At 42.1% G+C, this 26,215-nt stretch overlaps 1 protein-coding gene across 1 annotated transcript in view; it reads right to left on the bottom strand.

Annotated features, from left to right (window-relative positions):
- The window catches only part of Oca2 (OCA2 melanosomal transmembrane protein), a 282,759-nt gene that overhangs the window by 13,727 nt on the left and 242,817 nt on the right, over positions 1 to 26,215 (bottom strand). The gene's annotated exons all lie outside the window — the stretch shown is intronic.

Consider the following 26,215-nt stretch of genomic DNA (forward strand, 5'->3'; position numbering starts at 1 on the left):
TATGTGTGTGAGAGAGAGGGTATCTGTGTGTGTGGTGTGTGATGTGGTCTGTGTGGTATGATGTGTGTGTATGTGTAGTGTGTGTGTGTGTGTGTGTGTGTGTGATGTGGTGTATGTGTGTAGTGTGGTATGGTATATGTGTGGTGTAGTATGATGTCTGTGTGTGTGGTGTGTAGGAGTGGAGTTGTACCCTCTGCCTTGTCTCTTGACAGGTTATGAGTCTCTCAATTTTATCACCAAGGGAATCTCTCCTCCTCCTTCCATGGAACCTGACTACAGCAGCGCACACTTCCTTAAACACCACACTGTGTTGGGGACCTCTTTACCTGCTGAGCATCCTCACTGTGCACATCCCCACTGTGTCAGGACACAATGGCTGGGCTGAGCACACATTTGGCTTTGTGTCTAGGCACCGTACTGAACCTTGCTCAATACTGCAAAGGCAACTAAACCTTTCCATATGCAACTAAATCTTTCCATATGCTTGCCTCCAGACTTCAGAACATGATATTTCTTTGCCAGAAGTTTTCAAGAGTGTTTTTATCATCCAGGTTAAACAGCAGCCACTCTGGTCAAGCTGTTTAATGTTACATCTTCCTTTCTTCCTTCTTTCATGTGCTAAACTTATTTTGGATTGTATCTCCTTGGTCCTCCTTCTAGAAATTTCTCTACCAAATTCTGCCTCTCTCCAGCCCACAGTGTTGCTCATTTTACTGCATCTTCTCTTGGACAATAGAAACCACAAAGTGTTCTCCTCCTTTATCTAAGAAACAGTTGTCCTCTCTGTCCCAATCCTTCTTAAATCCATTCTGCCTTCATCTGCATGGCCCCACAAGACACAGTGAAAGAGAGGGATACAAAGACAAAGTGGCAAGGAGAGCTGTGCATGTTCTCAGGGCTGGCCTGGGCCCTGACACAAGCCAGACCTCAACTGGGGTGCTCTATCTGGAAGCCTGGGCTTTGCTTTCTACCCATGTCCAGCATCATAAAAGAATCATGTGACATATCACTACACTTTGGATCAAAATTCAAATTTCAAGAGAGTCCCCTGAATGAGTATTGCTTTCAAACCACTGTAAATTAAATTAAAGAGAGATTGTACATCAAGCCAGTGCTAAAAGGCAGTCTGTGTACTTTGCTTCAATTAAAAATTACCAAAATACCCAAGGCTCCATTTCAATCATAAGTGTGGCTTCAAGGGCTTCAGTGAAGGCCATGGTGCAATCATGAATCTCAGGATAAGAATAAGTGCCTACCCACCTTCTAGGCCCAATACCTCAAAGCCTTGATGTGTGAGAAATGTGTGCTGAGTGTCTGAATGCCAAAGTAGGGTACTTTCTAATCTAGTACTTTGTAAATCTATTTGGAATGGTGCACATTATTGTTTGCCTGACTGTAACTGCTTATATTTCTACTAGTGCTATCTCTGTGTGTATCTGTCTCTGTCTCTCTGTGTGTCTCTCTGTGTTTCTGTCTCTGTCTCTCTCTCTCTCTCTCTCTCTCTCTCTCTCTCTCTCTCTCTCTCTCTCTCTCTCTCTCTCTCTCTCTCTCTCTCCTGTCTCTGCAGTGCTGGAGATAGGACCAATACTTCACACACTCTGAGTTTGTGCTCTACCACTAGACTACAAGCCCAGCCCTTTCTTCCTGTTTTGAATTTGCCATTTGTATGCTGTGTTCAGAGACTGCTTTTAAAACACATAGTTATTAAGCATGGTTTAGTGTAAGAATTTTTGTAGCTATTCTGTATAGTCTTGAAAAGAATGTGCATTCTCAATAGAAAATAGGAAAGACTGTAAGTCTGCTAATTTTCAGAGATAGTATACTAAATAGTAACATGAACAATTTCCACTACAATGAAATTTCTCTTTTTGACTATGTATCCATACACACATAGATAACAGAGAGGCATACAAATATTTTATATATTTTATATATCATCCTATTTGACTCTGTAGCTCAGGCTAGCCTTAATCTCATGGCTATCATCCGTACTCAGCCTCCCCATATTAGGTTTACAGGCATGAGCCATGCTGCTCGGCTGTCTGATTGATATACTTTTATCATGTCTTTGGAAATGACTGTTATGTTGTCTCTGTTCTATTGAATGTTAAGCATTAACTCTGTCATGTGTAGACACCATGTACCACTACCTTTTCACTTTATCACTTCTATTTTATTATCAAGATATATTTTGATTTCTAGTGTACTTTTGGCTCTTCCACACTCCTCTGAGATCCTGTTTAAAAGCTAAGTCCAGACAAAACTTGTATTTCTGCTTTCTTTTGATACTTCACTTTTGACATGCTATTTGGCTGTCCTTATATAATGTTTGTTTATGCTCTGTTTTTCCCTTTATTAGTACAATTATTTTTAAAACTTTTATTTTTAGTAATAACTACATTTAAATGTTTCATAATAAAGAGTATGGTTGTGTCTCAATCATAAATGATAAATTGATGAATCAGGGTCTTAACACCTCTTGTGTAAGACAAACAAAATGATGTTTAATCCTCTCAGCCACATCTCTGCATATTTAGTGACCTTCATTAATTGGATATGAGATTTTAGACTCAAGTCATATTTGTTAAATTATCATTTAAAACAGATATTCTACTCAGATATATTTTGGTTATTCAAGTCAATATAGTTTAATATATTTACATGCATTAATTACTAACTTTCTATAAATATGTATTTAACTGATACAAGCTTTTATGATTGGTCATTTTCTCAACAATTATATAGCTGTAGGATACTGAGGAAGCTCTGTTCAAGTGAAGTCCTTAATGAATGAGCATTGTTGGCAGAGGCATGGCCATGTTGAGGGCTTCAACCACATGGGACTGGCAAAGCTTTAACCCAGGCTAGGATCAGAAGAATAGCCAAGTTGTTCTTGGAAGTCTAAATATGAATGCTTATGGAAGAGTGGCCACTGGGTACAGAAACTAGAAATTGCAGCTTCCTCTTTTGAAATATTTACACTCTGAGGCTGCTGGTTTGCAGATACCTCCTACCAAGACTAGCTAACCCCTCCTCCTGTGCTGTATCTAATAAAAATGCTGAGGTTCTGGGTTGTTGGCGTTAGTAAGTGCCACTCTAACAGTTAACAGGCCTCTGCCTAATTTCAGCTTTCCTGCATGTGTATCTGTGTGTCCGTCCTTTCTTCAGTCTCTCATCACACTGTGGTGATATCTTGCTTGTACAAATAAAGCCTGTCTGAGGATCAGAGAATGGAGCTTGCTGCTAGCTAACTATAGATGTCTGGAGGTCTGTACAGACAGACAGGAAGTGAGATAACTGGGCAGAAACAGGATATGAGCAGGGAGAAAAGGAAACTTGCTCTTTTGTCTGGTGAGATGGTAAGGAGTTAAGGTGTGGCTGTGGCTTGCTCCTTCTTCTCTCTGATCTTTCAGCATTTCCCTCTATATTTGACTCCAGTTTTTATTATTGAGACCAATTAAAAACTCCATCTACATCAAACCTAGTCAGGATTCCAAGAACCAAGCCAAGTGGGTTCTGATATATAGCTTAAGTGCTTAATTCTGGGATACATATTTAAATCATGTTGTTTTAAGAAACAACAGTTAACTTTTTTTTTTTTTTTCAGAATCCCAACTCACCTAATATATTCATAGGAAAAAGGGGAAATGACATCTGGTCATCAAAACAGCAGGTGATAACACACTTTTGAATGTCATCTTTGAGTGATGACACACCCACAGCATCCTCTGAGGTCTCCATGAATGAGCTTGGTTAATATAACAACTCTGAGACAGGAGGCATCACTCCCCCACCATAGAAGTGAGGCTATGGGGTCAGACAGGTGGCTAACAGAGACACTGAGGGCTTCAGTAACCATGATAGGTACAAGGATCTCTCCTGGACTTTAAATGGGGCCCTTAGAGCATAGCTTTTCCTGGTGCAACCTTCTAATTGGTCATTTAAGGAGATGCTGGGGAGGGAAGACTCTGATTGTAGTTTCTGTTTATGTGCAAACACTTCTTACAGAAGTGTTTGTAATTAATAAGGTTTGCAGACTATGTCTTAGTTTGAATATCATTCCATTAACTTTATCTGGGACACAAAATGTATTTTATTATGTCCTTCATAATCAGTTGTTTTATCAGTTGTCTTTTTAAATATCCAAATATATTTTATTAAACATCATTTTGATATTTAATTACTAGTTTTCTTTTTCAATCTTAGTATGGAACCCAGGGCTTCAAGCCTGATGTTTCCCAATTAAAAGAAAAAATAATTATGGAATTTCATTGGACCCCAAAAGCCTGTTCATCTAGTGCTTCTGCTATCCCTTGCACACGAAAATGGAGGTCTCCTACTGCCTTCCTGCACTCACGGTGACATCCCGGCAGCCTTGATCTCTCTTGACAACAGGTAGAAATCCCATACAACACAGCTTCCCATGAACCACACAGGTGATTCTGTCTCAGCTGGCCACCAGCATTGTCCAGTAGGGACACTAAGCCTGTGGCCTCTGAGCCTGAGTAGGAATAAGGCCATGCATCCACCCTAGTAGCTCCATATGGTGCAGGCAGTTCCAGTTTTCTTGTTTGACTGTATCCTCTGGCCCAGCATTGAGAAGCGGCCCCTGAAGCACACGTGGAACCCACTAGTTTTCTCAGCTGTTGAGGAGATCATTAAATCAAATTCAGTGGACTTCTGATCCCCATCACTTCAGCATGTGAGCACATTAGGAGAAAGAGTTGCTAAAGGGTCATGAAAGTTAAATGAGGCCCTTGGGATGGATAACTGAACTGCTCTGCTCACACACAGGAGAGATGTGGACACGCCAAGAACCCAGACACAAAGCAAAAGCCATGTGCACACACGGGTAGCACCTGTGAGCCAATGGGAGATGCCTCAGCAGAAACCAGGCTTGACACACCTCAGGCCTCCAGCTGCCAAACTGTGGAGAAACTGAAGTCCGATTTAAGCCACCACCAGCCCATTGTGTTTGCTTATGACAGCCTTAACCTAATATAGCAATTCAGCCATTTTTTGTAATAAATTGCAAACATTCCTTCCAGAAACTTGGTTTTTTGTTTTGTTTTTTGTTTTTGTTTGTTTGGTGTGTGTGTGTGTGTGTGTGTGTGTGTGTGTGTGTGTGTGTGTGTTAGGTAACATTTCTTTATGTCTATTTTAAACTTTTTATTTAAAATTTAGGTGTACGCCAGAGAAGCTAGGAAACAAGGAGGACCATAAGAGAGACATACATGGTCCCCCAGAGAAGGGGAAAGGGACAAGATGCCCTAAGTTAATTGGGAGCATGGGGGATGGGGAGAGGGAGTTAGAAGAAAGAGAATGGGAGAAGAGGAGGGGAGAGGAGGACATGAGGGAGCAGGAAGATCTAGTCAGGGGAAGAATAGAAGAGATCAAGAAAAGATACCATAATAGAGGGAGCCATTAGAGGTTTAAAGAAAATTCTGGCACTAGGGAAATGTCCAGAGATCTACAAGATTGACCCCAACAAAGATTCTAAGCAATAGTGAAGAGGCTCTCCTAAATGCCCTTCCCCTATAATGAGATTGATGACTACCTTACATGCCATCCTAGAATCTTCATCCAGTAGCTGATGGAAGCAGAAGCACACACCCACAGCTAAACACTGAGCTGAACTCTGGAATCCAGTTGCAGAGAGGGAGGAATGGTGAGCAAAGGGTCAAGACCAGGCTGGAGAAACACACAGTTGCTCATGGGCCCCAGACTAATAGCTGGAAAGCCAGCAGAGGACTGTTCCAGAACCCATGAATGAGGAGGTTAGTTTGGAGGTCTGGACAATCTATGGGGTCACTGGCAGTGGATTAGTATTTACCCCTAGTATACAAATAAACTTTGGGCGCCCTCTCCACATTGAGGGATACGCTCTTAGCCTAGACATACTGAGGAGGTTGTGTCCCCTGCTCCAAATGATATGACAGATTTTGAAGATCCCCATGGAAGGCTTCATCCTTCCTGGGGAGAAGAAAGGGGTTGAGATAGGGGGCTGTGGGGGAGCCGGGGAGGAGGGATGGGAGAAGGAACTGGGATTGACATGTAAAAGAAGCTTGTTTCTAATTTAAATAAGAAAGAAAAATAAATAAAATTTGAGTGTAATTTTGTGTATATATTTATGGGCTATAGAATTAGTATAAGATCAAATTGGGGTAACTACCAGGTCTATAGCTTAGGAGCCTTAAATCCTCTCTTCTTTTAATTTATTTTTACTCATCATTTTTAAATTTATTTTATACACCAACCACAGTTTCCCCTCATCTCCTCCTGTTCCCTCTCCCCACCTCCCTTCTACCCATCCCCCATTCACTCCTCCTCTGTCTCCATTCAGAAGCATTAAGGCCTCCCATGGGAATCAACAAAGCATGGCTTATCAAGCTAAGTCAGGACCAAGCTCCTCCCCTGCATCAAGGCTGAAAAAGGCATCCCACCATAGGGAGTAAGTTCCAAAGAGCCAGCTCATGCATCAGGGACAGGTCCTGGATCCACTGCTAGGGGCCCCACAAAAGACCAACTGTCTCTCACACACAAAGGGCCTAGATAGGTCCCATGATGGCTCCAATGCTAGCTATCCATCCAAAGTCCATGAGCTCCCCCAAGTTCAGGTCAGCTGTCTCTGTGGGTTTCCCCATCATGATCTTGACCTCCCCCCTTTGCTCATATAATTCCCCCACCCTCTCTTCAACTGGACTCCTGAAGCTCAGTCCAGTGCTCGACTGTGTATCTCTGAATATGCTTCCATCAGTTACTGTAAATCCTCTCTTCCAATAGCTCAGCTGAATTTGCTCTACTCTGCAGTACAACTTAAGAGCTCATCCCATCATCTAACTGCACTCCAGCAGCCATTGCCCAGCCTCTCTCTGTCCCACCCTTCCGATGCCCATGTTTTTAATAATCATACCCACTACTTCCATAAAATCACCCTTTTCACCTGTACAAATGAGTGGGAACATGCACTTTTTGCCTTCCTGTGTCTAGCTTTGTTCTCTTTGTGTCTAATAAGCAGCCAGGCCTCAGCTCACTCCCACCACTGTGCTAGCTGGAAACAGATCCACATTTGCTCTTTGGTTCAGTATCCCCTGGGCCAGCTCCCACTATAGGAAAACATACTCAAGAATGACTCCGCCTCACAGCACCTTCTCCTGCCCTTTCCAGGCTGGGTCTCTTCAGCCACACACTGTCTCCTGCTTCACTGTATGGAGGACCCTTGCCCCGGATGCTTGCTTCTCAGACAGCTTCTCCATCCTATTGACTTTCTTACTCAGATCACATCATCTTCTGGAACACAATTAAAATATACTAAATGAGTCAACCACTGTTCATTTGGAAGCCTTCTTGCCTCTTTGTCTTATCATTGGCACCCATGGCCAACATTGCATTCTTTTTGTGGTACTTACTAGAAACTGAACCCAGGGCGTGTGCATGCTTGGCAGAAGCTTTACACTGAATGATACCCTCAGCCCTACAGCCCTACTGATGACTTCATTTACCTCACTTCTATAGGAAGGGTCCACAGTCCTTCACACCCTCCCTGGGCATCATCCCTGATGGGCCCTAAAGGGTTAACAACCTAAAACTAGGAACCTCAGATGAGCAAAGTCCCCACTCAGCACAAGTAAAACACCTCCTGATAAGAAAGCCGCGCTAGCAGCAAGAACATCTACTGAACTTATCTGACCCTGGAACGATAAAGAGCCCTTCACCACCAGCAAAGTTCCTTCTTCTGCCCCATAAAGCCCCAAACACCATGCACCCAGGGACACAGTCTGCACTCCCACAGAGAGACTGGTGTTCCTCTGTTGTTCTGATTAAACAGCAGTTTTACTCCTGCAAGAGTTCAGTCTCCACACCCTCTTGTTTCTATGATACTTGGATCAATCCAGACCTAACAGGCCTTTGAAGTCAGCATGTGTTCATGAGTCAGATCAGGATGCCACAGTGGCATGCCACAGGTAGGCAGCCTTTTGCTAAAGGTTTATTTTTAACCGTGTGTGTGCCTGTGTGTCTGTGTGTGGACCTGTGCATATGACTGACTTTGGGACTTGCTTGAGTCTTGAGGCCAGAAGCTCTTGGGGGTATTTGAGTACTGTGCACAGTGGATCAACTCCCTGGTGGCCTGCAGAAGAGGAAGAGGACACCAAATCTTTTGATCTGGACTTACAGGGAGCTGTGTTATAGGAACCTGATGTTAATTCTGAGAACCAAACTCAAGATCTCTGACAGAGCAGTCTGCAAATCCTAACCACAGAGCACTGGGGCTGAGGGTCTTATTCCTCAGACATGTACCATGTCTCAGGTTGGAAGTCTGAGGCCAAGGTTTGACTTCTTCTGTACCCTTTCTTCTGGTAGCCATTTTCTCTGTTTCCTTACAGGGAGTGCCCTCTGGATGTATCTGTATCCTATTATCCTCCAAATAGAAAGGCAACATCCTTATTGGATAAGTACCCAGCCCTAAGACATCATTTTAATTAAATAGCTCTTTACATGTCTTATCCTCAAATAGACACATTCTGAGGTATTGTGGTTAGAATCACAAATACAAGTTTAGAGTGAGACCCAATCAGGTTCATAATAATGTCAAATATAAAAGTCCTTATTCTTAAGTGGGAACCATTTGTTACCAATTCTCCTTGGGCCAGACTCTCCTTGGGCATTCGGTAATTCTTAAAGCCATGCTTTTCTCCTTAGCCTTTTAGTTTATCAGTATGAAAACAAGGCCTTCTATTGCTACCAATTTTTCTTTTTTTTTCCAGCTTTAAATTAATTTTCCTACTTCTATAGTAGTTTTGTCCCACACTGGTGCATGTATAAGTAGCTACCTTAACAGCATGCACACAAGTTTTTAATACTAAGAGCTCCTGGCAATGTGGTCAAGGTCAGAGACCATGAGCCATGCATGAATGGCTCTGGGGCTCTGCTCTTTGTTTGGAATCTCAGAGGGCAGGAATGCTTGAGGGTATTTTAGCATACTCTACATGCAGAGATTTTTGGCTCTGTAGCAGACCATGGGAGAGCCTTGTTCAATAAAGACTCAGTCACTTTTCCCAGCAGATACAGCCCCCACCCTGCCAGCATGGACAGATGACATCACCTGACATTTGGCTCTTCTGAATTCTTTGCACAGGGAAGAGGTCAGCCAGAGCTCACAGTAATATAAAGAAGTTTTGGTCGCCCTTTCTCAAAGCAAAGAGTAAAGAATAATGAAAGGAAATAAACTCCTTTTAGCAAGCTCCTGGTAGATCACAGTCTAGTGTAATTTTAATCCTATTAAGAAGTAAAATTGGCCAGGTGGTGGTGGTGCACACCTTTAGTCCCAGCACTTGGGAAGCAGAGGCAGATGGATCTCTGTGAGTTTGAGGTAGCCTGGTCTACGGAGCCAGTACTGGGACAGGCTCCAATGCTACACAGAGAAACCTTGTGTCAAAAAACAAAAACAAAAACAAAAAAGTGGAATTGGTGAAAAAATCATATTTCATTCAGAAAACTTTATGAACAGATAACAATTAAGTCAAACCTACTTTATAAATTTGAATTTTTATATAAAACTTCAGGCGTAAAGCCTATGACCAAAGCAACATTGTGGACACAGTTTTATCAGCTAACTGTAGTTTTTGGCATCAGACTTCTCACTGAACCACCAAGGGATGCTGTCCATTTTTACCAATGCATTTTCCCCTCCATTTTTTCAATAATTCAGTAGTTATGACTGGGCAGTAGGCATTATCACTGCATTGTGTAGTAATATATGTGTACCATACCATGGATGGGATAGGGCTTATGCAAAAAGGCTTGTTGAAATCGGATTCTCAACATAGCTGCAGTGGCAGCTGTCCAGGCACTAGAGGTTAAGATGGATTAGCACTGTACTCCAGTGAGTCTCCCTCTGACGGTGAGCTCCAAAGTGTGGCAAGCATGCATGCTCAACTTGCTGCTACCCATGCAGGCTGTGAGTCTTCCTCAGCCAAAATCCAAGCACACACCCGTGCCAGCAAAAGTCTCCGTGAAGAATCATATGCCTGCCCACCCTGACTGCCAACTTGAACACCTTTGAGTGTTTCCCAGTACTATTCAAATCAAAGTGCAAAGTAACTTAAACTTAGAAATACTGGGTGAGATCCACCAGCCCAGGCAGTCCAGGGGCTGCTTCAGGTTCAAGTTCCCCTGCCCTGCTCGGGGACACTTGATGGTGGGGGTCTGCTCACAGGATCCAAACTCTGCTGGAGCCAACACACCCAGAGAATGCCAAGGCTCAGTAAGATAGAGTCCTGCCTCTATCCAAGTAAAGAGTATTGGAACTGTTTGCATCTGCCAGAAGGGAACCTTGGTCCCATACCCACCAAGAGAGGAAGAGAATCCTGCTACACTCACCGGAAGAAAGGATGGGAAGAAGACAGTATAAAAGCACATTCAACAACAGGAAATCCACTATGAAACCTCCGGAGACTAGGAAACATACACTAGCAAGACCTGAACATCACAATGCAGATGAAGCAGAAGAGAATTACCTTAAAAACATCTTCATGAAAATGATAGAGGGCCTCAAAGAGGATATGAGAAAACCTCTTAAAGAAATGGAAGAAAAAAACAAACCAAAAAATATAAGATATCAAAAAATATTTTAAGAAAACAGTTCAAGACATAAAAACTGAAATAGAGACAATGAAGAAAGCACAATCTGAGGGAAGGCTGGAAATACAAAAGCTGGGTAAACGATCAGGAATTACAAATGCAAGCATAACCAAGAGAATACAAGAGACAGAAGACAGAAACTCAGGGTTGAAGATACAGTAGGAGAAATAGACTCTTCAACCAAAGAAAATATTCAATCCAACAAATGCCTAACAAAAATATCCAGTAAATATGGGATACCGTGAAAAAACCAAACCTAAGAATAATAGGTATAGAAGAAGGTGAAGAAATCCAATTCATAGGAGCAGAAAACATATTCAACAAAATCATAGAAGAAAACTTCACAACCTAAAGAAAGACATGCCAATGAAAGTACAAGAAGCCTACAGAACAACAAATGGACTGGACCAAAAAAAAAAAAAAAGTCTCCTCTCCACATAATAATCAAAACCCCAAATACATAGAATAAAGAGAAAATATTAAGAGCAACAAAAGAAAAATGTCAAGTTAAATATAAAGGCAAACCTATCAGTATTACACCTGAATTTTCCATGGAAACTCTGAAAGCCAGAAGGTCCTGGATAGATATTCTACCTACACTAAGAGACCACTGATGCCAGCACAGACTACTATACCCAGCAAAGCTCTCAATCAATATAGATGGAGAAAACAAGATATTCCATGACAAAACCAGATTCAAACAATACATATCCAAAAATCCTGCCCTACAGAAAGTTCTGGAAGGAAAACTGCAACCCAAGATAGGTAACTACAACCAGAAAAATATAGGCAATAGATAATCCCACTTTAACAACACCCAAAAGAAAAAAGAGATGGAAACCCACACATGATTTCAACACCACCACCACCAATCCCCCCCCCCCGGCAAAAAAACAAGAATGAACAATCAATGGTCATTAATATCCCTCAATATTAATTGTCTTAACTCGCCTTTAAAAAGACTCAGGTTAGCAGAATGGATAAGAAGACAGAATTCATCCTTCTGCTACATACAAGAAACACACCTCAACTTCAAGGACAGACAGTACCTAAGAATTAAAGGTTGGGAAAAGATTTCCAATCAAATGGACCCAAGAAACAAGCTGGGGTAGCAATCCTAATATCCAACAAATTGGACTTTAAACTAAAATCAGTCAAAAGAGATGAAGGAGGTCACTTCCCACTCATCACAGGAGAAATCCATCAGGATGAAGTCTAAATTCTAAACATTTATGCCCCAAATACAAAGGCATCCACATTTGTAAAAGAAACATTACTAAAACTCAATCACGCTTAAAACCTCACATATTTATAGTAGGAGACTTCAACAACCCACTCTCACCACTGGACAGGAACATCAGACAGAAACTTAACAAAGAAACAAAAGAACTAATAGAAGTTATGGCCCAATTGGGCTTCACAGACATCTATAGACCATTCCATCCAAATACAAAACAATTTACCTTCTTCTCAGCGTCACAAGGAACCTTCTCTAAAATCGACCACATACTTGGCAACATAGCAAATCTCAACAGGTTCAAAATATTAAAATAATGCCCTGTATCTTATCAGACCACCATGCTTTAAAGTTAGAATTCAACAGCAATACAAATTGCAGAAAACCTACAAACTCATGGAAATTAAGTAACGACCAATTGCACAATTCCTGGGTCGAGGAAGAAATAAAAAGAGAAATTAAAGATTTCCTAGAATGCAATGAGAACGTAGACACAACATACCCAAACTTATGTGACACTTTGAAAGCAGTGCTAAGAGGGAAGTTCATAGCACTAAGTGCCCACATGAAGAAACTGGAGAATAGTCACACTAGAGAATTGACAGAACAACTGAAAGCTTTAGAGCAAAAAGAAGAAAACTCACCACAGAGGAGTAGAAGCCAGGAAATAATCAAACTGACGGCTGAAATCAATAAAGTAGAAACTAGGAAAACATTACAAAGAATCAATGAAACGGAGTTGGTTCTTTGAGAAGATCAACAAGATAGACAAACCTCTATCCAAACTAACCAAAAGGCAGAGAGAGCATGCTAATTAACAAAATCAGAAACAAAAAGGGAGGTATAACAACAGACACTGAGGAAATCCAGAGAATCATCAGCTCACACTTTGAAAACCTGTATTCCCCAAAATTCTAAACTCTAAAGGAAATGGACAATTTTCTGGATAGATTCCACTTACCAAAATTAAATCAAGAACAGATAAGCAACTTAAATAGACCTATAATCCCTAATGAAACAGAAGCAGTCATCAAAAGTCTCCCAATCAAAAAAAAGCCCAGGGCCAGATGGCTTCAGTGCAGAATTCTACCAGAAATTCAAGGACAGTTAATACCAATTCTCCTCAAAGTATTCCACACAATAGAAGCAGAAGGGTCATTGTCAAACTCTTTACGATGCTTCAATAACATTGATACCCAAGCCACACAAAGACACAACTAAGAAAGAGAACTATAGACCAATACCCTCATGAACATTGATGCAAAAATACTCAACAAAATACTGGCAAATTGAATCCAAGAACACATCAGAGAAATCATCTTCCATGATCAAGTAGGCTTCATCCCAGGGGTGCAAGGATGGTTCGACATATGAAAATCAATCAATGTAATCCACCATATAAACAGACTGAGGGGGAAAAAAAACACATGATATCTCACTAGATGCCGAAAAAGCCTTTGACAAAATAACACCCCTTCATGATAAAGGTCCTGGAGAGATCAGGGATAACAGGAACATAACTTAACATAATAACATCAAACTAAAAGGAGAGAAACTCAATGCAATTTGTCTAAAAAAGGGGACAAGACAGTGTTGTCCACTCTTTCCTTACCTCTTCAAGACAAGAATAGGAGATCAAAGTGATACAAATTGGAAAGGAAGAAGTCAAATTTCACTACTTGCAGATGATATGATAGTCTATATAAATGACCAAAAAAACTCTACCAAGGAACTCCTACAGCTGATAAACCTGTTCAGCAAAGTAGCAGGATACAAAATTAGCTCAAAAAAATCAGTAGCCCTACTATATACAGATTGAGAAAGAAATCAGGGAAACATCACCCTTCACAAGCAACATAAAATATCTTGGGGTAACTCTAACCAAAAAAGTAAAAGACCTGTACAGTAAGAACTTTGAGTGGTTAAAGAAAGAAATTAAAGAAGACACCAGAAAATGGAAAGATCACCCATGTTCTTGGATAGGTAGCATCAACATAGTAAAAATGGCAATCTTGCCAAAAGCAATCTACTGATTCAATGCAATCCCCATCAAAATCCCAACACAATTCTTCACAGACCTTGAAAGAACCATTCTCAACTTCATATGGAAAAACAAAAGACCCAGGATAGCAGAAGCAACTCTGTACAATAAAGGAACTTCTGGAGGCAGCACCATCCCTGACTTCAAGCTCTATTACAGAGCTATAGTCCTGAAAACAGCTTGGTATTGGCAGAAAAATAGACAGGTAGATCCATGGAATAGAGTTGAAAACCCTGATATTAACACACACACCTACAAACACCTGATTTTTGACAAAGAAGCTAAATTTATACGATGGAATAAAGAAAGCATCTTCAACAAATGGTGCTGACATAACTGGATGCTGGGATGTACAAGACTGCAGATAGATCCATGTCTATCACCATGCACAAAACTTAAGTCCAAATAGATCAAAGACATTAACATAAATCCAGCCACACTGTACCTATTAGACGAAAAAGTGGGAAATACCCTTGAATTAATTGGTACAGGAGACTGCTTCCTGAACATTACATCAGTAGCACAGACACTGAAATCAACAACTGATAAATGGGACCTCCTGAAACTGAGAAGCTTCTGTAAGGCAAAGGACACAGTCAGCAAGACAAAATGGCAGCCCACACACTGGGAAAAGATATTCACCAACTCCACATCTGACAGAGGGTGATCTCCAAAATACACAAAGAACTCAAGAAGCTAGTCTCCAAAACACCAAACAATCCAATTAAAAAGTGGGATACAGAATTACATAGACAATTCTCAATAAAGGAATCCAAAATGGCTGAAAGACACATAAGAAACAGTTCAACATCCTTAGCCATCAGGGATATGCAAATCAAAACAACTCTGAGATACCATCTTACTCCTGTCAGAATGGCCAAAATCAAAAACACCAATGTCAGTTTATGCTCGAGAGGATGTAGAGAAAGGGAAACACTCCTCCACTGCTGGTGGGAGTGCAAACTTGTACAGCCATTTTGGAAATCAGTATGGCGACTCCTCAAGAAAATGAGAATCAGTCTACTACAAAATCTAGCAATTCCACTCTTAGGAATATACCCAAAAGAAGCACATTCACACAACAAGGACATCTGTTCAACGATTTTCATAGTAGCACTATTTGTAATAACCAGAACCTGGAAACAACCTAGATGCCCCTCAACTGAAGAATGGATAGAGAAAATGTGGTACATTTACACAATGGAGTACTACTCAGCAGAAAATAACAATGGAATCTTGAAATTTGCAGGAAAATGGATGGAACTAGAAGTGAGGTAACCCAGTCACAAAAAGACAAACATGGTATGTACTCACATATATGTGGATTTTAGACGTAGAGTAAAGGATTATCAGCCTACAATCCACACTGCCAGTGAAGCTAGTAAACAAGGAGGACCCTAAGAGAGACACACATGGTCCTCTGGAGAAGGGAAAAGGGACAAGATCTCCTGAGCAAATTGAGAGCAAGGGAGGAGGGGGGAGGGAGCTAGGAGAATGAGAAGTGGAGAAGAGGAAAGGTGAGGAGGACATGAGGGAGCAGAAAGGTTGAGTCTGGGGAAGAATAGAAGAAAACAAGAAAAGAGATACCATAATAGAGAGAGACATTTTAGGTTTACAGAGAAATCAGGCACTAGGAAAATGTCTGGAGATCTACAAAGATGACACCGGCTAACAATCTAAGCAACAGGCCAGGCAGTAGTGGTGCATGCCTTTCATCCCAGCACTAGGGAGGCAGAGGCAGGTGGATCTCTGTGAGTTCGAGACCAGCCTGGTTTACAAGAGCTAGTTCCAGGACAGCCTTCAATCAAAGCCACAGAGAAACCCTGTCTCGAAAAACCAAAAGAAAAAAAAAAATCTAAGCAGTAGGGGAGATGCTACCTTAAATGCCCTCCCCTGATAATGAGATTGATGACTGACTTATATGCCATCCCATAGCCTTCATCCAGCAGCTCGTGGAAGTAGAAGCAGACACCCACAACTAATCACTGAACTGAACTGGAATCCAATTGCAGAGGACTAGTGATGAGCAAAGGGGTCCAGACCAGGCTGGTGAAACCCACAGAAACAGCTGACCTGAACAACAGGGAACTCTTGGTCCCCAGACTGATAGCTGGGAAACCAGCATGGGACTGATCCACCCCAGGAACATGGGTTTCAGTGAGGAGACCTCAGAAATCTACAGGACCTCCTGTAGTAGTTCAGTATTTATCCCTAGCATAGGTGTGGAATTTGGGAGCCTATTCCACATAGAGGGATATTCCCTGAGCCAAGACACAGGGGGTAGGCCTAGGCCCTATGCCAAAGGATATAATAGAGTCTGATGACCCCATATGGAAGACCTCACCCTCCCTGAGGAGCAGAAATGATATGTGATAGGTAGGGTTTTAGCTGGGAGAGGTGGTAAGGGAGGAGGGGTGGGAGACGGAACTGGGATTAACATGTAAAACAATCTTGTTTCTAGTTCAATTTTTTTTTAAAAAAAAAAAAAAAAGAAAGAAAGAAAAAGATATACTGAATGAAGAACTCCACAGGTCACTTAGATAGTTTAACTTAAGGCTCCATAGGGTGTGGTCTCATGAACATAATGGTGCTCCAAAGACTGGACTTGAGCTTTCAGACATTCAGACATGCCTTTGACCTGGCCACCCTCAGTTGGAATTACCATAAGTATCAGTTGCCCCGGAAACCTTTTCTAGAGGGTAAGGGGGAGAAGGCTGTAGGGCTAGAATTAGTAATTATTAGAAGCCATGGTCCATTTTACACACACACACACACACACACACACACACACACACACACACACACACACACACACACAAATAGGGAATTAGTCTCCACAAAAGTCTGAGGGAGCAAATGTCTATGTTTTTGTATAATTTAGAATCAACCCTGACATTGTGTCAATGGACCTTACCATGGCTGTCTCATCCTGTACGAAATGTATAATTCAGAATCCACCCTGATGTTATTTAGAAGTGCATTGTCTGTCTCATTCTGTACCAAATATCTTCTTTTATAAAACTCATTTCCCAAACACCATATTTGGTGATTCAGCATATCATATCATTTTATGAAAGTTCTAATCTCAAACCAGACATTTCCAGGATTAAAGAGCCATCTACCTCCCCAGGCATCCCACTGTGGGCCCCGACCCTCACCTACTCCCTTGGGAGGATCAGAAATTGTGTGTGCACCCAGTGCTCACTCTATTCCTAGAGTCATGTAGAAATACCTCATTTGGGAGATGTTTGAAGTCAACCTCCCACCTCTTTCATAGTCTCTCTTTCTTATTCTTTCAATGCCTCAAAGGAAGACCTGTAAGCCTTTAGCCACTCTAACCCTATGAAATGTAGCTCTTGTCTCAGTGTCCCCAGACTCATGTTTTCCAGCTACTCTTATTCAATAAAATGTAGCTAGTGTCCCAGTCCTCAGACTCATGTTTTCCAGCCACTCTCACTCTATAAAATGTAGCTAGTGTCCCAGTGTCCCCAGACTCATGTTTTCAACTTTCACAATGGCACATGAGTAGAGGAAATGCCTTGTTTAGTGACTTGTACATTATTTTTAATTGCTGTTTTCCCATTGATAGCTATGAATCTCCTGCTATCTTTAAGTGAGATCCACACACCCATGCATTTCTTTTGTGTGCTTTAATACCCTTAACATCTTTCCCAACCTTTCTTCTACATCAGATGAGATGTAAGATGTTCTAAAAACCTTAAAAGTAACTCACAAAATTAAATTAAATTAAATTTAAAAAGTAACTCACAGTCGACTTGTAAACTGTGACATTAGATAACTTCAAATGTGAATGAAACTCAGCAGTGATGTTGCCTAACCCTGTGCACATGGGAGGCTGAGTCCTGAGGTGTGCAGGAGCTGCTGCAGCCTCTTCCTCTAAAGGCATGTTTTTGAGTGACTACCATGCACTTATATATTATATTTACACTGCCATGGAAGGGCTTGCAAAATCATCTGCTTCAAAATCATCTGTTCCACTGTTCCAATGTTTAAAATTTAGAATTAAAATCAATTCTTTCTACTACCCTCTTGACTCTCTCTCATCCTTTCTCTTTTCTAATGTAGTAGTCACTTTAAATTTCCACATGCCTTACATACACATGATGTCCAAGACTAATGAAAAGCTATTTCTATGTAAAATAATGCTACATTTGATAAGTCTGTTTCTTGGGAAAATCCAAGCTCTGAGAAAGCAACCTCAGTGAAATGAAATGAAAGAAAATCAGAGCGTTTAAGGTAGCAGTTTCTGTGTCTCTGTGACCACACACAGTTGTCCAAAGAGAGGATATGCTATGGAAAGTTTTCCAAGAGGATGTTCCTGGCAATGTCTCTAATGCAAGCTGAGGGGCAGGTGTGTCAGGAACACGCTATGGCTTTTTAACTGTGTTGATAAAATCGAAAAACCCAGCAAAAATAAAAGGCCAGCTCACAAAACGTGCTATTTTAAGAATAATCAGCTTTAAAGCGCCTGTGCCTACTTTGGTGCTGTCTGCTCTTTTACTCTGATTGCTGAAGAAGCCTGCCATGAAGCAACTTTGTAGGACTATGCTATGTGTACCTGGAAACTGTACCTCAACTGTGTGGGGACTGAGAACGACAACCCTTGCCCTCCTGTGCCTTTTTTTCTTTCAGTTTCCTACCCTGCTCCCCCTGGAGGGGATACTGCATGCCTCATCTTTAGATCTGCTCACTGTTATAACTGTGTACATTACAACCTGCTGTTCCCAGGAGGACTTTAAAGCCAGGCCTTCCCAGCCTGCAGTGCGTTATAAATATGCAGTGGTGCTACGAGATGTGCATGATTCCCAGTAGTCTTAGTTTATTAAATCATTGATCAGACATGCGACTCTGGGCTACGTCTATGGAATTCTAAGATAAAGCACACAGGTTCTCTGCAGGATGCAGCTATGTAGTCATGTGCCTAAGTGAGACCAGTAAGGCACTGCTGTTACAATCTATGACCATCTCAGCCACAGCTAGCACAGTAAACAGGCTCCTGGCATTCAGGGATGAGGTGGGAGGTGCCATATGTAAGCAGCAGACCCACAGCATAGCAGTCAAAGTCACTGTGGACTGCAGGTGTGGTGGTGTGTCACTGGGACATCATGGAGAAAGAGAAAGGACAGCTTAGTTTGGTGAATCTATTCCCCCATGCCATGTACTTTGATTAATGAATGTAGCTAACTGACTCTTAACTTATTGAGTCAAATCCAACGTAGGGCTTAGAGCTAGAAGGTAACTACTAGCCATGTACTAAAAAGCCCAAACAAATCACAAACCAAAACTATTCCTGAACCCATCATACAGCTGAAGTTCCAGAGCATTACCTGCCCAAAACTTAAACAAAGTAAGGCAGCTGTATACAGATGTGTGACATGAACATCCACTTACACCCCTCAGACACACCAGACCCTATTATGAAGAGTTTAGTCCCAAATATTTAGCCTGCTAGTGAGAGCAGACCATGAGCTAGTGAGGGAAATGCTAGTCTTAGGGATTCAGATGCAGGGATAATACATGCATGCACCCTCACCGCCATAGACCTCACCCAGCACCCACAGAAGACCACTCTAAGAAAGCCAGCTTCTGATGCAAACCCAACAGAGGGTCGGGCATCTGCTCCAGTGGGTCTGACAGCAGGCCTGGGTCCATCTCCAGGATATCTAGATGGACCAAAGTACAGAGTTACTGGGATCAGGGAAACAGATACTGTGCTCTTGGATACCCAGTGAAGACTCACTGAACCCAGGAAGACAAATGCACAGACTTAAGCAAGGAGTAGAGGCCAAGAGAGGGGACTCTAAGCTGGAAGGAGGAGGAGGTAGAAGGTGGACTGGTGGGCATTAGGACAAGGACTGAGAGTTGATATGATGACAATACATTGTATGAAATCCTTAAAATTATATTAAAAATAAAAAAATTATATTAAAAATAAAATATTAAATCATCCCTGTCCGAGCCCCAAACCACACTAAACCCCAGTATAGAAAGCATGGGTGGACATGAAGTCCTACCCCTAGACATGGAGCTATTGGCAAATGATACCTGCTTGGAGAGGGAGGCTTGGTTTTCTTTAATATGGGCGTAGCCTCTGGCAAGTTTATCACTCTTCGGTGGAAGACCACACACCCATGAGTGCATAGTCAGCCCAAATTGGACTTGATAGTTGAGTAAAAAAAAAAAAGAAAGAAAGAAGAGGAGGCAAAGCTGCCTGGCTAGGAGAAGGAGATGTATCTATCCGCGTGAATATAATCAAACCACAATGTATAAAATTCTCAAAGAACTAATGAAAACCTAAAAAAAAAAAAAATAAAAGAAAGTAGTGTCATCAGCTATGAACCATGTATGCTAACACATAACCCTCTGGGAACATTTCACATTTGAGCCACAACATTAACTTAAACACAAAGTAATATGGCAGGAATCTCAAGATTTCAGAGCACTGTGAATAACCATAGCAACAACCAATCTCAAGCCCAGACTGAATCAAGCCCTGCAGTGAAGGCCTGAGAGAGAGAAATGTGTTTTCATTTCCAGGCAGAAATGAATGCTTGCTTTCATTTCTACCATGAAGATTTCAACACTAAGTTTAAGACATATGAATGAGCTGCGGAGGCAGCTGGAAGGAAGAATGAAATACTCTCAGGCGACGAAGGAATGTGCACTCTACCAATCCTCCACGTTGCCTGTTGCCCTCCACCTCTCCTGTTGTCCTCCACCTCTCCTGTAGTCCTCCACCTTGCCTGTAGTCCTCCACCTCTCCTGTAGTCCTCTACCATTGAAGTCTCTGCTTATTTTTCTGATCTCTCTTATTCTGTTTTTATTTTAAGGTTGGCCTTTAGGGGTTGGTGTAGTTTATTAGTCTGTCAGGTATTTGTCAGAGGTTGTTCTGAATCACCTTGCCTAGTAGGACTCTCCCAATTCCCATGCCAACCAATACATGTGGAATTGGGCTGCAGTTACAGTTCAGGCCTTCATAGCTCCTCCATCTTTAATTCTCTGCATATGCAAGACTTTCCACAAACCAGTGAGGAGCAATGATGTCCACTCTGGTCTCGGGACATACTCAGCCCTCCAGGTTCTCAGTACACAAGAGCTTGTCAAAGCCTGTTCTGACTGTTTTGTTACCTGGATCTCTTTTTGAATATCTGGCTAGCATTTGTATCACTTTAAAAAATAAGTCAATGAGAACATATGTCCTTATCAATGAGTGGTGCTATAAGGACGACATACCCATACAAAATATTAGTAATTAATCATATCTTGTACCATATGCAAAAATAAACTCAGAGGAATCATGGCTGATTATTTTGAGTGCTGGGAACAAATCCAGGATCTTATTAATATTAAGCAAGCACTTTATCATTGAGCTACTTCCCTAGCCAAAAGTACAGATTTAATAGAGCTAAAATGTAAACTTTGTAGAGTCATCTAAACACTCACATGGCATATAGAGGGGTATATAAACCTTACAGTAGAATATAAGATAAAAACTATGGCATTGGGTTAGGTACAGAGTTTAGATTTAATAATAAAAGGATAATCTATAAAGGAACAACTCACCAATTGGATTTTATCATAATAAAAAACTTGCCTGAGAAAAATTACTTTTACAGAGATAAAAGAAAAATTTTAAATCACTTATATGACAAAAGACATGTATTTTGAACATAAAAAATCCTTCTTAAACTCAGTAGTAAGAAACAATCCAGTTTAAGAAGCAGTGTAGACCTCTGATGCCTTACCTAAGAACATCATGAGCTGTTAGTAGAGTATAAATGAAAACTAAAAGCTATCATCTGGCACACTAGAATGGATAATAAAATTTGACAGAACCAACTACTGGTTACAGTGTAGAAACACTCCACCTGTTTTAAGTTACTGGTGGACTTGAAATGATGCATTGACTCTAAAGTTAAGCATCTCACACCTTCTGTGATGCTGACAAACATCATTGCTAGCACTTTTTTTGCAAAGAAATTAAGGTATAAGACCAGGCACATGCCACCAGGAAGATGGTAGTACTCACAAATTGGAATGCCATTCACCAATGGTCTACTGATACATGCAGAAGGAAGCTAGATCACATTATTTTGAGACACTGGAGAAAGCAAAATTATGAAGACAAAAAAATCATACACTTTACAGGAGCAGGAGTAGAAGACTATTAATATAATAGGGACCCAGGCAACTTTGGGAATAATAAAAATGCGCTAGTCCCTCTTAGGCTGGTTATTTCATTAGCACATGCTTTCCCAAACCAATTGAAGGACACACAACAAACAGAAAGGGGACTCTGGAGTTTTATCTGAACTGCTGAAACTAGTGCAGTTGGCTGTGGTTAAAACATCTGCACTCAACATCTCCCTCTACTGAGGTGTCAATGTCAAGGAAAGGTTGGATTTGATTTGTCTCTGAGCCCAGGACAAAGAACACATGGCTGAGTGCCACTGACAAGAGACATCAGTCACAGTGAAGTCTATCAGAAAAGCTAGAGGATCAAGCATAGGAGAAAAGTGGTGTCCTTCCTGGATGCTCAAACCCTTGCCCAGGGAAGACAGAAGAGCCTGCCTGCTTTCTGCAGCTACATCTGTTAAGAGGGCTCTGAGCTGTTCCCATTTTATCATCATTAACGATATTTCTTAAAAAGAGCGATAACACCATCTCCATGTTTCTGGACCATTCTGCAGGGTGCCTAGGTCTAGTGACTGTAGCCCTGTCTGGAAAGTTCCTTCCTACCCACCGGACCCTCATCCTTAGGTTGTGAAAGGTGGTAAGATGTCAGTCCATGTTGGCATGGTCAAGATGCCCAGCACATACTCAAACATTCTGTAGCATCAGACAGATGACATGACTGCAATTCCCAGGAAGTCTCTTGGGCACTGGCAGCCCCATAGGCTGCACAAGACATGACTGCCATAGCCCAGTGTGAAGGAAGGACCTGAGCAGCAAGGCTCATCAGCTCAGGGAGGGGCAGTGTGTCTTACTATCAACCCTTCCCAAGGCAGGGCTTTCCCAATGGGGTGCACTGAGGCTAAGTAGTGGGGAGTAAAATAAACACACCTGGATCCTCACTTCTGTTTATGCCTCTTGCTTGAGATTGTGCAGTCTAGTTTAATTTTAACTTTCCATTTTTCTGGCTCAATTAAATATACGTTTCTTTCGTGACTGCCTAATATGTGCCAATGTGATCTTCATGGGTCTCTTCATGACCTTATAAAATGGCATTTGCCCTGCACACCAGGGTCGGGATTGAATGAGATGTGGCTGTACCTGGCAGAGTTATACCTCTAGTTTCACTGACTTATACAGATGGTCCACTTAAAGAAGAGAAAAAAAAGCCTTAGCTCAAGCTCCAAGAAATATGTGTGCAAATCACACCTGTCCCAAGTCCTTCTAGACAGAAAAGGCAGGTAAGAGCTCCACCTGAGGTCTGGGGCATGCTGATAATGTTTATGGAATAGGTCTTCATAGTAGGGACAGAAACTCCCCCAGTTCCATGGGCCATATTTTAAAAACATGTATTGTTCATCTGGGCCCTGACTGCTGCTGAGGACCATGTCTGGGTCTCTGGCTCTACCACATCCAAGGTCTGTGTTGATTCCCATGGCCCCTGTTGCCGTCAAGGGCTGTATGGATGCCTGGGGTCTGGGCTGCCACCTGGGGCCATGCTGGTGTCTGAGGGCCATGCTGCCCCTGGGGCCATGCTGGTCTGAGTGGCATGCACTGCCACCTGGGCCCCAGATTCTGCTTGAGGACCATGTCTGGGTCCATGGTCCTACCACAGCCTGTGTCTGTTGATGTCTGTGGCCCATGTTGCCACCAAGGACCCAACGTCTTAGTCATTACCTGTGGCTATGTTGGTGTCCAAGGGCCATACCACTGCTGGGATCATGCTGATTATAGTGGCCTGTACTGCCACCCAGGGTCATGGTGACATCTAGGCCCAGGCTGCTCTGAGGGCCATGTCTGACCCTACCCCAGCCAGGCCTACCCCTATTCCACAAACATCTGAGTTACAGTCCATGACTTCTGTCACCACTGAAGGATGTGCAGGGACCTAGGGTCTTCTTAGATACCTGCAGCTATGTTGGTGTCCTGGGACCATGCTGTTACTGAGGTCATACTGATTTGGGTGACCTGAGCTGCCACCAAGGCCATGGTGATATCCAGGCCTGAGCTGGTCCTGAGAGCTATGACTGGCTCCATGGCCCTGCTGTAGTTGGGGTCTGTGTTGATCTCCATTGCCCATGTTACCACAGGGAGTCATAGGAAGCATGCATGTTGAAATTTGAAGGCTGTGCTTAGATGGCACTGCCCTTTACTGGCCCCAGGAGAGCTGACCCTGCTCCTCACTGGCCACTGTAGCAGAAGAGTTGGCCCCACCCCTCAGGGGAGAGCTGGCTCCACACTTGGGAGAGATGCCCCCGTGGCATAGAAGAACTAGCTCAACCCCTAACCTGAGGAGTACAGTCCCAGTAGCCCAGACTGACCAAATAAGCTAGCACCCAAGCATACATCCAGGCCTTTTCACTGGCCCACCTCAACATCAGCCCCATCTAGGGCCTGCTAGAACACATGAAGGGACTGGCCCTTCAGGACCAAAGCTTCAGGATCTCTGTGACTCAAAGCAACGGCAGGATATCTGAAAGGAGTTTTGGTGAGGGTCCAGTATTAATGGTGTGCCAGAAGCCAGAGGCCTTGGCCCAGACCAACAACTCATTGCAATGAACATTTGCAAATAAAACTGAGTGGAAAAAAGGACATACTGTGTGACACACCACAGTTCCCCGTGTCACTAAGATGAATGAAGAAGTATTGAAGGAGTGGAAAAGAAGAAGGATTAAAGTGGGGGGGTTGTTTTTATTTGTTTGTTTGCTCTGCTTTTAAATAATTTTTAATTTTATTTTGGGGGTGAGGGGAAGATATGGAGGACTGGGAAATTTGTGGGATTGGGGTTCATGATGTGAAATTCCCAAAGAATCATTTAAAAATTAAGTTAAAAAAAATAAAACCTGTTTTGTTTTCAGTCATTCACCTTGGCAGGAGAGTGTCCGGTTACAGCCTTCAGAAGTGGCCATGATTGGAGGTTAGACAAATACAGAAGCTAGGTATAGAACTGCATGTGCTGGGGTGAGGGGGACCAGCACAGGATCAAGGGAATCTGCAGACTTCTGATACAAATAATCTTCCCCAAAGAAGACCTATTTCAGTCTGATCTTTCATAGAGGAAGAAGAAGAAGAAGAAGAAGAAGAAGAAGAAGAAGAAGAAGAAGAAGAAGAAGAAGAAGAAGAAGAAGAAGAAGAAGAAGAAGAAGATCTACATGCCAAAACCTCCAGGGATTTGTGCACAGTTGGTTGCATCAGCTGTGCACTGGAAACCCTCTTCAAACCAAGGCAAACTCTGTACCTTCCAGAGGAGTGGAGGAATAACAGGAAGAGGTGAAAGTGGGCTCAGCTTAGTGCAGATAATGTCAGGCTGCAGGTGCCCTGACAGGTACGAGAGACAGCAGCACACAGAAAGAGTGCTTGGGGTGGCTCTGGACACTGTATGGGACTGTACCAGGAAAATATAAATATATAACTAGAAATTCAGAAGTGAGTTTCTAAACATGGGCTTTCTCAAACTATTTAGACTATTTCAAATAGTTGTGGATATATCACCTAAAAGCAGGGTTACAGCAATGCATCGCATCAATAGCAATTACTAATGCTGGGTTGCAATCAAGGAACCTGTGATTTTAGAACTATCCAGTAAGTAAATGTGTGCAGATGCTGAACAATGTAACAGTTACCTGCATCACTCTATATGGTACACAAAAGGATGGAGTTTTTTTTTTTTTAAGGAATTTAATGGGAAAATATAGAGGCTAGGGTGTGGCTCAGTAGTAAAGGATTTGCCCTATATGAAGTTTTGGGGCTCTGTCTCCAGCACTGCTACCAATTGGAACAAAAATAAAATGCATGCTGTCACCTTCAAATAATGCCACATAAAGTGTATATCCCAAAATGTACTTCTAAAGCATCATCACCCTTATTAAACGTCAGTTTTTATGTAGACGTTCCATATAACAAGTCAGATTACAGAATATCTATGAAGGCATAAATAAAGTATACTTTGCAGCTTTTGTCTTTCTAGTCGCTGATTCCTTTCAGGCTAAATAGCTTGAAACCTCTTTAGCTTTAGTAGTATGGAAAGACAGAGAGCAGTGTAGACGTGTCTGAACTGTGAAGCAGGTGGGAACGACACACAGGAGCTGGTTCCCAGCTAGTGA

The sequence above is a fragment of the Cricetulus griseus genome, chromosome 3, assembly GCF_003668045.3.
Source record: "Cricetulus griseus strain 17A/GY chromosome 3, alternate assembly CriGri-PICRH-1.0, whole genome shotgun sequence".
Classification (NCBI taxonomy): Eukaryota; Metazoa; Chordata; class Mammalia; order Rodentia; family Cricetidae; genus Cricetulus; species Cricetulus griseus.